This window comes from Paramisgurnus dabryanus, chromosome 24 (genome assembly GCF_030506205.2).
Source record: "Paramisgurnus dabryanus chromosome 24, PD_genome_1.1, whole genome shotgun sequence".
NCBI lineage: Eukaryota > Metazoa > Chordata > Actinopteri > Cypriniformes > Cobitidae > Paramisgurnus > Paramisgurnus dabryanus.
In genome coordinates this window covers 8,280,811-8,295,476 of record NC_133360.1, presented here as the reverse complement: position 1 = coordinate 8,295,476, position 14,666 = coordinate 8,280,811, and the positions used below count along the sequence as shown (strand labels likewise).

Sequence of the window (14,666 nt, the reverse complement as noted above, 5' to 3'; positions counted from 1 at the left end):
ACACAAAACGCATCATGAATGTCTTAATGTCTTTAAATAAATGTTGGACATATATGCATCCACACATACAGTACACAAATTTATTTAATGAATCGTGATAGTTGAGTTTTAAACAAATGCTTCTTAGGAACTGGGTAAACCGGTATAAATTTGAAGTTCAGCGCGGTCACGCTCGTATTCTGAATACTTTCACAGTTAACAAAAAACACATACAAAGAGACACCACATGGCCTATTTTTCAGTAAGACGGACAGAGGTTAAAAGATCTTACTAAACCTGATCTAGGTCCACAGCGGGTCAAACGACAATTCCCAAAGTTTCGTATTCGGAAAACAACAATACGTATAATACTTGTATAATATGACATTTAATAAACTGAACAATGGCCAATGTTCCAAAAAATTAACCATTAGGTCACCTGCAGCCAAATTTACACTGTTTGTAACTCAAAACGGCTATCTGTAACCAACAATAACAATACGTACATGTGTAATACTGGTTTAATATAACATTCGATGAACTGAATAATGACCAATGTTCCAGACAATTATCCATTGGGTCACCTGCTGGTAATTTTATATACTATATGTTACCAACAACAACAAAACAAATATACTAGTATAATATGACATTCGATGAACAAAATGTTCCCGAAAATTATTTATCAGGTCACCTGCTGCTAAATTTATACAAGGCTTTAAAAAGCAACACCCTTCTATTGATGTCGTGCATTATTTCAACTACAATCAGAATCAACTATCATGGAGGTAGTTTACAGTCAATCCAGCATATTAAAAGTTGTGGTTTTGCAGTGTAGTAGATAAATAAACACCCTTTCAACGTAACTTATTTATCTACATCATCCATGTTTCAGCTCAAAATGAAGTTACAAGATTGTGATAAAGAGATAAGATGTAAGACATGGAATGTTCCAGAACGTGTCAGAGAAAACATTATTAGTCTAAGATAATATTTTATGGTTTCTTGTCACGCACACAGGGTTAAAAACCTCACCTATGTGCTAGTTTTCTATTCCTTAGTGTATTTTAGCCTAAAATATTTACTGTAAAGTAGTGCTACAGATCTGCATGAATACAAATTAATTCAAAGCTTCTTATCAGACCTAAACGTTGCTGTTTTAACCTAGATGGAGGTGTGATTTCAATCAAAATGTTACAAAGGTCTTAAAGGGGATTTTCGCAATGACAGGCATTTTTAGTATAGTAATATATAGTAAAGGGTAGTACTTTTAACCCTTGTACACATTACCCCGAGACAGTAAAATTTCCTGTGCTATCTCATTTACATCCATTTAGCAACAGAAGCATGTGCTTGAGCTGTTCCTCAAAAATGTTATCTACATTATCTTTTTTAAAATGTGAGATATGCAAAAGCCTTGACGTAGCCTTAAAACAAAACAAAAAGTTTCTGTTGGTTTTTTGTGAGATACTTTGTATACGTTTGCGTGGATGGCGAAGTGAACTAGTTCTGTTTGTTTTGTCTTGGTGGTGTTGTTATAACCTCAACATTTCCGAGTACTCCATCCTCATTTTGTGCCGTGAACCCTGCATCAACACTGGCTTATGGAAAACGACGACTTCTCTTTTACGTTGTGTTTCACAATGCTGGCCTAAAACCACGATTTGGTTGTTCAGAGGAAGCCAAAAGTGCATTGTGGTGTGATTATCAAAAATTTCCCCATGAAAGCGTAAACGCATTTACAGAGAAGTTGTCTTCCCCCTTGGAAATGTATGTAATCCTACAGCATCTATGCAAAATGCTTTAAAGAGCTGACACTTGTTGTACTGAGAACGTTTATATAGGTCAACAAAACTTCAGGTCTGAGCCACTGATGGCACAGCACTTTACTGGTTATTAGATTTAATTTGATCTTAGCCAAGGTTCAAAAACCCCAGCCACATCTTAATGAAATCCTATATAATATAATTATGTATATTTCTCCCAGTCATCTTAATTTGATTGCACAAACAGCTTGAAAGCACACAATGGATTGACTATATCCTAAAATTCCAGCTCACAAGATTTATTGGACTACTTTTACTGTGTAAATATGTTTACTGAATAAACACAGGCTAGAACTAATACGGCAGAAACCATCCGTGTATGTTTTTGCATCACAACACTAATTGTACTCTGTTTGTATTTAAACATCGCAACCTGTGAGAAAAGTGTACTTTACTGTTTTGTCACATTTTAATGAGAATTATTTAGCCAACACAAGAATTTCACCTATTTGCACTCAAGTATTAAGTCTCACTCACAGGTTTCCCAGACAAGGCGTAAGGCTACGCTGCAAAAAATTATTTTCAAGAAAAAAAATTCTTGGTATTTTTGTCTTTTCTCAGTAAATAAATATCTAAAAATTCTTAAATTAAGATGCTTTTTCTTGATGAGCAAAACGAACCAAGAAAATAAGTCTAGTTTTTAGAACAAAAAATATCAAATTTAAGTGAATTTGTGCATGAAACAAGCAAAAAAATCTCCCAATGTGGTAGGGAAAATCTTGGAACATTTTTCTTAAACAATTAATTTAAAAAAATCAAGAAAAAATTGCTTACCCCATTGGCAGATTTTTTTCAAATTTAATTGATTTTGTGAATAAAACAAGCAAAAAAATCTGCCAATGGGGTAAGCAATTTTTTTTTTGTTAATTTTCTTGAATTAAGTGTTTAAGAAATTTTTTTTTTAGATTTTTTTGCTTGTTTCTTGCACAAAATCACTTAAATTTGATATTTTTGGTCTAAAAACTAGACTTATTTTCTTGGGTCCAGAAAGATTTTGCTCATCAAGAAAAAGCATCTCATTTTTTATTTTTAGAAAACAAGACAAAAATAATAAGAATTTTTTTTCTTGAAAATCTTTTTTTTGGCAGTGTAGTCCTAGACTAAAACAAATGTTTGAGTTGTCTCATCAAAAAATAACTTGCACTGACAGATCTTAAAATACGCCAGTGACATTGATTTGTCTCAAAATGCACACCAGTAACATCTTTATCTAAGGCATGTTTATAAAAGAACATATGTTTATAAAAGAACATAAACATATTTATTTAACTAAGGCCTAGTCCTGGCTTTAGCTAAGCCTTGTTTGTGAAACCAGGCTTTATGGGGCGTACACATCTAACGCGAATTCAATGACTTGCGTGAGTTTTTTACATTCAAAGTCAATGCGAAGACACGAAAAGACGCAAACTTGTGCGGGGTAATGTGAATGAGGTGAACTGAGCGATTGTTGTGTAAAAACTTGCTATTCACCTCAAAAGGATCTTTGCGCAAGTTGAAAGATTTAACTAAAGCGAAAAATTTGCATGACACAAAGTTAAATCTCGCAAGTAATCTAGAGCGAGGAATGCGATGCTTCCTGTTTGGTGTGTATGCAGCATTAGTTTTTAGATACTTTTTACATTTATTGTTTACATTTTTTTACATGCATATTTAACACAAATGCTCTTATTGTTTATCCATCTGTGTGCTTATTTTTTCAAGTCAACAATTGGAATAAAATAAAACAGGTTGATCCAATGATTGATGCAGTGAGTGTTCCTAAATAAGTCATAGCTAAGCATTGACTTTTTAAAGAGAATCAGCATGAAACTCTGTCATAGAGGCTGTTTACACTTGGCATTAACATGCGTTTTCGTCGATCGGATCACAAGTGGACGACGTTAATGCCAGGTGTAAACGGTGTTCAAAACGTTTTGAGCTCGTCCACTTTCGACCACTTTCAACCACATTCAGAGGTAGTGGAAACCACTTTTGATCGTATCGCTTTGGAGTTGCGGAACGCAATGTGGTTGAATGCGTTCAAACAGCCACACGCGACCGCCTTCTCTCCGCCCATTTGTCTTATCTGAGGTATTAAACACAAGTTTTACATCTTTTTTTGACTTCTGGCGTGAACATACAGTGAACAGCGCTATTTTTAGCCTTTCATTGATAAAACTACTGCGGGTGTTCTCCGTAGTTTCGTTTTGAAAGTGTGAAAGTTGCGCGATCCTGTTTCATCAATTGCGCTGAAAATTTAGAGAAAGCTCTAACATATAAACGTACAAAACACTGTGCAGCATGTATACTTGCTAAACAAGCAGCGGACTTCGACATAATATTAGTTTGCGTTCATATAAACTCATAATTACTCCCGCTCGCGTTTGAATGACAGCAGAGAGACTCGCCCACGGTCTCACAGACCACCCCCTCACAGTATTCAGGACAGAAGCGTTCGAAAGTGGACAAAAGAGACGGATTTAAATACCAGGTGTAAACGTAATGTGTCTCTCTCGTCCACTTGTAATCCGATCGATGAAAACACATCTTAATACCAAGTGTAAACAGCCCCATAAACATGTGTAAATAAAAAAGAACCAAGGCATTGTATAGACAGGTTCAGCAGTAACAACATAAACAAACGGCTTTTGTGGAACACACGTTCCTTCCAGTAAACTACACTAAGAATGAATAACAACTAGGGGTGTGACAAATAAAAAAACTCATGGTTCGAAATCATATTATGGTTTTTGAGGCACAGATCGGATAATTTTTCGGATCAGCAAAAAAAGGGGTGCAGGAAAAATCTAATAACAAATAAAAGAATGATACAAACATTTATAAAAAAAAAAACAAAGTTGCACATTAAGTTAGGTCTAAAATAGCATTAGGTACAGAAATCGAATCAAATGAATAATAACACTATCTTTATTGTATAAATTAAATATAATTTTTACATAAGTGATTTCCTCTTTGTCTTGGGTTGTTTTATTAACATTAATGACACAGACTTAAGTAGGTTAATTAAGGTTACTGTCTCTTTAAGAAAAGCACAGACTGGTTTCTCTCTAATCTACAGTTTGCTTTTTGAAACACGTCTCTCCGTGTGTGCACTTTTGAATCGCTCTGAATCTGATACCTATCAGAAGTCTTTCACAAAAATGCAAATATCTCAGCTTTTTGCTCAAAATTTGGTATTTTTGACTAAACATACCCATATTTGAGAGGTGATAAAAAAAGAACAAATGAAGGTAGGATGAAACAGCGTTTTTGTTTGAAAGGTCTGTTCTTTCATTTGATATATTGCATGTTCATATATTTAAAGAAGAACATTTTCTGGAAGGTTTTAAACTTTTGTGAAAATTATAAAAAATGCTGGTGCTCGCTGGCAACTTTTTTTTTTAAACGATGGCGAGGGAAGAGTTAAAAAATAATCATGTTTATGATTTTGCCCATAATCAAGCAGTCCTACATATAAGGCAGTCTCACGGTTAATATTCAGCCATTTCCAAGGCAAATGCGAGGGAGAGAGGCAGGGAGCAACACTGGAACATTCCAGAACGAGGCAGCATCATTCTAGTACACCTTTGTTTTGATGAACACAAAGGAAGATATTTCGAGAAATGTTTGTAACCAAACCGTTCGTGGACCCCATTTACTTCCATAGTAGAAAAAAGAATACTATGGAAGTAAATGGGGTCCACGAACGGTTTGGTTACAATTACTGAATTTTCATTTTTGGGTGAACTATCGCTTTAAATGTTACAAAATCCAAGCACAATGTTTTTAAATTGATTCCAAATCAAGCTACGTTTCGCTGTAGGAAACATAGGTTGAGATTGAGTTTTGAGATACATCTACAACAATACACCACACATAATGTAACTCGGTAAGTTTGTGTCACCTAATCTGTAAGTCGATAGGTTATTATTACAGTTCCTAGGACGTTGCTTGGTGATATCACTGTGATATGGTTTGGGTCATATTTGTATGTAAATTTTTGCCAATTTTACCATCCACCCAGTTCTATAAAAGTTACAATATTGCAGGTGTTATTACATCATTCCTTGTAGGTGTGCAATGCATACTTATAGCTGAATGATTTGGGACTACCCAACCCATCTCCCCTATCGAGACTGGAAGAAACCAGAGACAGCTGATACCAAGAAGGTCTATGGTAACCACTTCCTTGTAGGTTTCTCTTTCCAGTTGGACCAGACTTACTTCATTTACATATAGGCTAGGCTATCTTATCAGCAAACGGGTAAAAGTGACCCACCACCAGATGATTTCATCAGCCTCACCTGGTTTCAGACAAGTTAGAGAACAGCTGTCAAGAAACAACACTCACGCTTAACAAGCAGGCGTTTGTTTTACATGAAAATTTACCAATGTGGCCCTTAAAGTAATCACACCCCCAACTCATTTACACCCACCCAATGCGACCCGCACATGTGTTCCATGAAACGCATGCAAACTTCTGCATAAAGCTGCATTTGTGCTGGCTTATGAAGGCTGAAATAGAGGGCCTTTTGAAATACAGTACAGGAAAACACAGCCAGCGCCGGCCGTGCAACCAGGAATTTGCATTGGGAGTATAAAGGGAAAACCAAGGCCAACTGCTATTCACTGATACAGGAGATTAGATTCATGATTTGTACTGAACTGATGATCTATTTACAGAAGGCACACGTGGGACTTTGATCAACCGCAGTGCAGGAACAGAAGTTATACAGTTACGGCGTGCAGGCCTATAAAAAATATTTTGTCTTTAGTTTGTTTAACTTTCTTTTTGTGTCTACAACAACCTAAATAAAGCATGAAGTTTATACAACTGGAATGTTTTCTGGAATGTCAATTAAGTTTAATTATCAGGCATGCACCAATACTACAACTGCTTTTACTTAGGGCTATTAATTTGTAGACGAGCCCTAGGCTACATTTGCGCAAAATAATACATTTTTATCATTTAAATTCCCATACACACGTCTGACGTTTTCTTAAGCTGGGAAAGACGACCACATGCATCAATATTATGTGCGCACGTTATTAAATTATGCACAGTGCGCTGTAAAATCCAATGATCCAAAGTTAAGCAGTGATATATGATCTAGAACATTATTATAATAGCTGGTTATTTTAGAAAACCTCTAAAAACAAGGATGTTAAGCATGACACTCATATATTAATTAAAAGATCAAGTGGATTCTAGATTATAGGTAAAGCAGCCTAATGGATTAACACACAGGACTAAAAACCCAGATAGTCAATTATATCGTTCCAGGTATTTAAAGTGATAGTTCACCCGAAAAATCTAAACTTGATGATTATTTACTCAACCTCATGTTGTTTAAACCCTCGATGTCTTTACTTGTTCTTCAGAACCCAAACACAGATTTTTTGTTTAGGGTTTTCTAGTTACTATAGGAGTGGATGGTAACCACCTCAGTCACCATCCACTCCCATAGTTAGAGATAGACCGATATATCGGCTGGCCGATATATCGGGCCGATATTTGCAAGTTTTATGTGTATCGGCATCGGCCGATATGTAGCTGCCGTGTTCGCCGATTTTTTTCCGACATTATTTACAGACAGAGTTTCTGGAAGCCGCAAGTGATTGCAGGTCATGTGACTAAAAACAACCAACCTTTCCATGACAACATCAAAAGATGGTTCCATAGCACCCTCACCTGTTTTTACTATTTGTTAAATATAGTTTTTTAAAGTTCTATACATGTTACTTTTTTTAAAATTGAGACTTGTAACATTTGGCATCATCATTGTGTCATTTTTATGATGTAAATTGAGTGAGCAAAAGCAGTATAGGTTACAAATATCGGCTCAAGAAAATCGGCAGCCTGTATCGGTCATTGGCTAAGGCTGATGAAACAAAAATCGGTATCGGCATCGGCACTGAAAAATCCATATTGGTCGATCCCTACCCATAGTAAACCCTTAAACCTTTAAATAACCCAAAAAAGTGTTTAAATAACTTCGTCATATATTTTAAGTGTCCTGAATACATTTACTTCTTTACTGGAGTTACTGGTTTAACACTTTTGGGTCATTTTGTGACTTTCCACTCAGACAGTAACCAAAAAAACGAGATGTTTATCTGCATTTCGAAGAGCAAAAAAGACATCGCAGGGCTCAACACAAAGGACTGCCCGGTGGCCCGGGGCAAGCGTGAGAGACGTTTGGGCCGGTAAAAAGTATTGTCACTTGCCCGATCGGGCCAGTGCTTCACCCTCAGTCACTAAAATATATTTTCATCAATATATATTATTTAACATCTTAAAAGCAGACATTTACTTGGATAAACACGACGAAAGAAACAATGCAATATTTTGCACAATTTGCTGTCAGTTTACAGGTAAAGCAGAAAAGTTGGGAGCCTTTTTTGTGGGGACATGTCTGTTGTATATGTATACAATTATATTTGACTTTTGAATTATTATTTTTAAATATGTGAAATTGTTTTATTGGGGCCAGTGAAAATTTTGGCAGGGCAAGTGAAAACCTGAACCACTGGCCCAACCTGTCCAGTATAAACATTTTTTTTGCGTTGAGCCCTGCATTGGGGCTTCAAACGAAATAAGGATGAGTAAATAATGACAATATTTTCATTTTGGGGTGTACTATCCACGCCCAGAATCACACAAAGCTGAAATAATTTGACAATTCCAGATCAAACCCACAACACAGGTTCTGATGTAGCTTAATTGGTTCGGTTTTGGGTTGGCAACATAAACCTTGCCGATTTGAGCCACAAACTAACTATCATTCTGCCATTAACCAACATTGAAATCCTGAGGTGATCCATAAACCCTTACAGAAAGCACTATGATGGCACACATGGTGACATAAGTTGATATTAACATCATGGTATATATTATGGTAAACTATGGTATTTCCAAGGTAGACCATTTTACTTCATGATAATATGTATACATAAATACACAACAAAGGTACTCTTAAGTGACTTTAGATCCAAAATACAAACAATTACTGTAGTAATACCGCCGTATCACGTCCATACAACTAACAGACTCAATATCCATAACCATGTTTTTTGACAAGCTCCATTATAGTTCCACACTATTCTTCAAAATTATTTAATTTAATATATTTAATATATAATAAAGAACAGTATAAATGACATTGGTATGTAAAAATGGCAGTCATTCATTACCATGTTAGTACTGTACGTATCAAAGTACCCACCGATCTTATCGCTGCCGCGCGGTACCGTTATTTATATACACACTTCTCTGTAAAGCTTACCTCAAAAACATTAATAAAATCGTCCACAAAAACACGGACACAACTGTAATAAATACGTTATTGTATATGAACGACACACATTCAACCGTACTGTATATCACATTGGCGTGTATGTGTTCCGCAGTGGACTGCATCGCACCAAACGCGCCCTGCTTTTATTTCCTGCGATTTTAAACCGCAAATCAAACGCGCACTCACCTGCTCAAAGGTTGAATTTGGCGACGTGGATGTTAAATGGTGTCAAAATACCGGCGTTTTCGCTGTAATCGACGCCGCTGTCAATCCACGCACCTGACAACCGTCGCTCGCTGTGTTTCGCTTTTCTATCTGATCACATTCAACACAAAGAGGCACGAGAGCCTGAAGGGAGTGTGGCGATTTCCCCCGTCCGCTTGAAAAACGTACAATAACACACGCACTTGTCTTCGATGATCCCTAAGAATGTGGAAGAAAAAACAATCGTTTATGTAGCATTAATTAATAGTGAAGTGCGACGCTAGCCGGCGACAAAGTGAATTGCAAAAATAAAGAATTTTAGTCAGGGTTTCTAGCATAGATTGTGAAAAAATGTTTTCTAGACACTCGGCTTCCGTTGGTTGGTGTGTTACCAATGAGTAAATGGCATCATCTCTGCATAAACAAACGTGAAAGGTAGGCTATATGAAGTAGCTGCAGCAAAAATGCAAATCTGGAGGCTGTTTTTGGATAAGAAACCTCAGACAACATGTCAGCATCACAAGAAAACTGACAAATTGACATCACGTAGTAGGTACGATCACGTCAAAATTAGCATTGTTGAAGTAAGTTAGCGATTGTCTTACGCAACATGCTCTCATGTTATATGTAAAAGGTGCCTAAAATAATTTCTTTATATATCTATTTCAGGACGTTTATTTATTTTATTATTTTATTATTTATTTATTTTGAGGTATATCGAATTTATTAATTAAATTCTATACTTATTAATAAAAATATTAATAAATATAAATATTATAAAAATATGTTAATTCAAACAAAAAAAAGAAATCGGAGTGGAAAAGAAAGTTTTTGTCACAAAATAAGGTGTAACTACTGCATTTAACATAATACTATTATAATTTTACTCAAGTAACATATGACATAAGTCGTATTCCCTGAAACAGTTATATCCTGCACCCTTTAAAGTGCATACTTTAAGTTGTGTGCCCTTAAAAGTGATGCTTACGATTGGAATGCTCAGTGATTGTTGATTTTTGCTGTCATCTATTGGACATTAGTGAGATTGCAGGCTGAAAGTTTCATCTTAATATAGTTTGTTTTTCGATATAAATTGTCACTTTGAAAGCAATTTTCTTTTTGGCTTATCTCTCAAAGAGTCTGCATCAGATTTGTTTAAAAAGTTTTATTATAAAATAAACTGATTTTTTTCTGAAAAATAACCATATAAGGACCTACAGTTTAATATACTGCATATTTATAACTGATGGTTGTGCTAATGTTTTGACAAATAATTCAATGCCTGGTCTAAGCTGAGGCACTTGAATATCTAGGTAAATCCAATTCGAACAGAAGTGTGCTTTTAAATAAACTACTCAATTAAAGGGCATGGACACTTTAAAGGTCCAATAAAAAACATGGCAATTATTTTACTCACTTCGAATCATTTCCATAATATTTCCTTAAATGTCTTCGGAACAAGACAGGGATGTTAGAGACGTACTGTATATATGACATTGCTCTTAAATGTACTTATTTCCCTCCTACACTTAACAAGTGACCATCTTGACAACTTCTGGGAAATAATAATTACACATTTCACTGGAAATTACAGCCCTGTTCCCTGACGTCCCACAATTATGTGCATACCAAACTGAGTGAGTTCGTTCTGTGCAGAGTTTATTGCTAACTGAATAATAATGCACAGAACTGAAATAAGATAAATTTTTACATTGCCTGTGGAAATTGCTAATTGTTTTCAGCCGATCTAACATCACATTTGTCATTGAACTCTTCTTATTAAACATATGGCAGGACTTTGTTACATATTCTACATTGAAATAATTAGTTGTAAATTGACATATGGTATTATTCACAGCTGAAAGGGCATGTTTGTTTTTTAACAGTATGGAATGAAGACGCTGAGCCGGCTTGTCTTTATGGAGTGGGTGTAAAAGCGCTTGGGTTTCACATTCTTTCACGGTCAGAGACATTATAAAAATGATGTTTACTTGGGGTCATCCGGAGGTCTGAACATATACATTTTGTAGGAAAACTTTAACCCCAGTTCTGCTGGCCATCATTTCATCATACAGATATGTGCATTTGAGTGACAAAAATTAAATAATTACCAACTTTTTGTTAGTAAAATGACATCTAAACCCAAATTCTTACCCCAACTCAAAGTGACCATGGTTTAAAAATAGACAAAAACACAGTGAAACCTTTATATTAACAAATTTTTTTTTTAAGTTGCCCGGCGGCATTTTTGTGATTTTCACAAAAGTTTCACAAAATGCATTCACATTCAATTTCATCTATAAATATATAAACATACAATATATTTGAAATGCCAGAACATGCCCTCTGCTTTTAAACAAACAAACAAACAAACAAACAAAACGGAAAAATGTTTCATCCTTCATTCGTTCTTTTTAGAACCTCTAAGGTTTCTTCAAAAATAAAAAATTTTGAGCAAAAAGCTGAAATAATTGCATTTTTGTAAAGGACATTTGATAGAGATCATATTCAGAACGATGAGCAAAACACTTTTTTTTACAATGTTGTTGAATTAGTTTACTGCAAAAAAATGACTTTAGTATTTTCGTCAACAAGCAAAAAATTTGCCAATGAAATAATCACATTTTTCTTGAAATAAGTTTAATTTTTCATAAACACTTAAATCAAGAAAACTTTTTTATTCCATTGGCAGATTTTTTTGCTTCTTTTAAGCACAAATTAAATTTTTATATTTTTGTCTAAAAACTAGACTTATTTTCATAAATTTTTTTGCTCATTTAATTTAAGAAATTAAAGATATTTTTACTGAAAACAAGACAAAAATACTAAGTAAGAAAGTCATTTTTGCACTGTTGATAATTCAGTTTTTTTATAAATTGGGTAAGATATTATCGCCCCCTAATGGATAATAGCAGAATTATAGATTACCGTAAAAACTCATCAGAGAAGCGTCATTGGCAGGAAAATGTTCTCTCTTACACTGCAAAAAAATGATTTTCAAGAAAAAAAATCTTAGTATATTTGTCTTGTTTTCAGTAAAAATATCTTAAAAATAGGTCTAGTTTTTAGACCAAAAATATAAAATTTAAGTGATTTTGTGCATAAAACAAGCAAAAAAATCTGCCAATGGGGGAAGGAAATTTTTCTTGAATTTTTCTTGAATTTAGTGTTTAAGAAAAATGTTCAAGATTTTTTTACTCACCCCATTGGCAGATTTTTTTGCTTGTTTTATGCACAAAATCAAATCACTTCATTTTGATATTTTTGGTCTAAAAACTAGACTTATTTTCTTGGTTCGTTTTGCCCATCAAGAAAAAGCATTTAAGAATTTTAATTTAAGAATTTGTTTTTTAGGAAAAAAAATCCTAAAAAATGTTTTTCTTGAAAATTTTTTTTTTGCAGTGTGCGTGCTGTTTATACGCTCTTCATGAGAATGCATTGGGTTTTTAAAACAGTTTGCGAAAAGGAATATGGCTGTATCCCAGTTGAAATGCTTCTGGCTAGAGAGGATACAGCTTCGGTCAAATCTTGCGAGATGTTGGGTTTGGGGGTAGGATTAGGATAAAAAAACAACAGTTTTGGCTAGATAGGATACAGCTACAGCCTAAATCCTGTAAAATGTTGGGTAAAAGATTAGGTTTTGGGGTAGGATTAGGAAGAAACAGCACTCATCCGGCGAGATTTCACAAGATTTTGGCCGCTATTGGTGTAGATAATTTTTATTAGTAGTAACATGGGGGTCATATATTTTCATAGGGCCCTAAAATTGCTAGTGGCGCCACAACGTAGCCGTATCCTTTCTAGCCACAACCAATTGAAAGGCAGCATTCTCCGAATGTCACAATTGAAGACCAATGACGTCATCATTGCGTTACAGATCCCGTCTGAATTTCGAAGGCTTCTTGAAATGCCTCCAAATGGAACCTAAAATTTCCATTACAGAATTATGCAACCTTTTGAAATATTTTAAATAATATAATAATCTGTTATGGACACCAGATTAAAAAACATTAAATTTTTCTCAGTTTCATTTAAGTAGGCCTATCAACTTTGTCATCTACTTAGACAAGTAGATAATTTTATAAGAAATCTTTGAGTTCATACTGAAATCTGTGACTTTGGGATGATGACTAGTTTGAGACTATGTTGAGATATGGTGTGGATGTCTAATGGATGGAAAGTGAGAAGTCTACAAAGCTGGAAGCTTATACTGAAGAAACACCTGTGCTATTATAAAGAGCCATTTGGGAATTGGCTTTACAATTGAATGGCAAACACTTAAGTTATTTCTTTTTTCTTTTTTTAACCAACAAAAGCAATAGAAGCTCAAGTGTGAAATGGAAAATTTGGCTCCGATCTTTCGTTCCCATAACAACCCCTCTTTGATGATTATGGAAGGGTGACAAAATATATTCAGGGACCTTGTCACGTTTACATTTCGAAAACCATTTTAAAAAGTGACTCATGCACTTGACATTATTGCAGAGCGTTTTTTTCTCGTCACACGTCCGTGTTCTTATTTTCGTCTAATATGTGGCAGAAAGGAACATCTTGCAAAACATCTACTGTGATTCGGTTTTCACGCTTGGTTTAGTGGAAGCAAAGACTTGTTACGTGCATGGATGTGTTCCCGCGCACACATGCATGCGTTAACGCACTCGCACGTCGTTTTTCTGCAACACGCAGACCTTATTAGTGCTCTTGTTTTTTTATTTCCTATGTCCTATTTTCTCACAGTACACGAAGATGTTAGATAACCATAAGGTGGTACAAACCGAAAATAGCTTTGAAAAGATTCATGTACTTCCTCTAAAACGAATGCATAATATTTGGAATAGCAATGTGTACTACTTGTATACTCCTCAATACTGTGACGAATATGTAATTTTTAAATATGCATTTTGCCAAAATGTGCAATAGAAAGGCTGTACATAAAAAGGCTGTGTGGGATACTATATCCCATAATGCATTGCACAGCTTTAACTTTTTATATCACATGAAGCAATGAAAATAAGCCATTTTGAATTACATTTTTATTTTATTCAAGATAATATTACTGCCAAATTTGAGAAAGTACCCTTTAAAAAACTCTTAATTTGTTCCATTAGGTACAGATATGTACACATTTATTAGTATTGAGATGTTAATATGAACTCTTTATGTGCAAAGCTGTACTTTTTGAAAGGGTACAGCCCCAATGCCAGCTTGGATACATATTTTGACCTTTGCCCTGACAGTGTAAAATATTAGAGGTCATTGCAATCTGCATGTGGTCTTGCTCAATGTATAACAGTGTATTCAACAGTGTTTTTAAAATATACTGTATTTCATGTTTCAGCAGTGACGTGAAGCGTGTTGGATGCAGCTGTCCGGCACTAAT

The 14,666-nt window shown here is 34.9% G+C and overlaps 1 protein-coding gene across 1 annotated transcript in view; it reads right to left on the bottom strand.

The window, feature by feature from the left end:
* Positions 1-9,424, bottom strand: part of mgat5 (alpha-1,6-mannosylglycoprotein 6-beta-N-acetylglucosaminyltransferase) — a 115,740-nt gene extending 106,316 nt beyond the window's left edge. The window contains exon 1 of the mRNA XM_065244573.1: positions 9,269-9,424. The gene's annotated coding sequence lies outside the window, so the exon portion shown is untranslated. The remainder of the gene's footprint in view (positions 1-9,268) is intronic.
* Between the last annotated feature and the right edge of the window lie 5,242 nt (positions 9,425-14,666).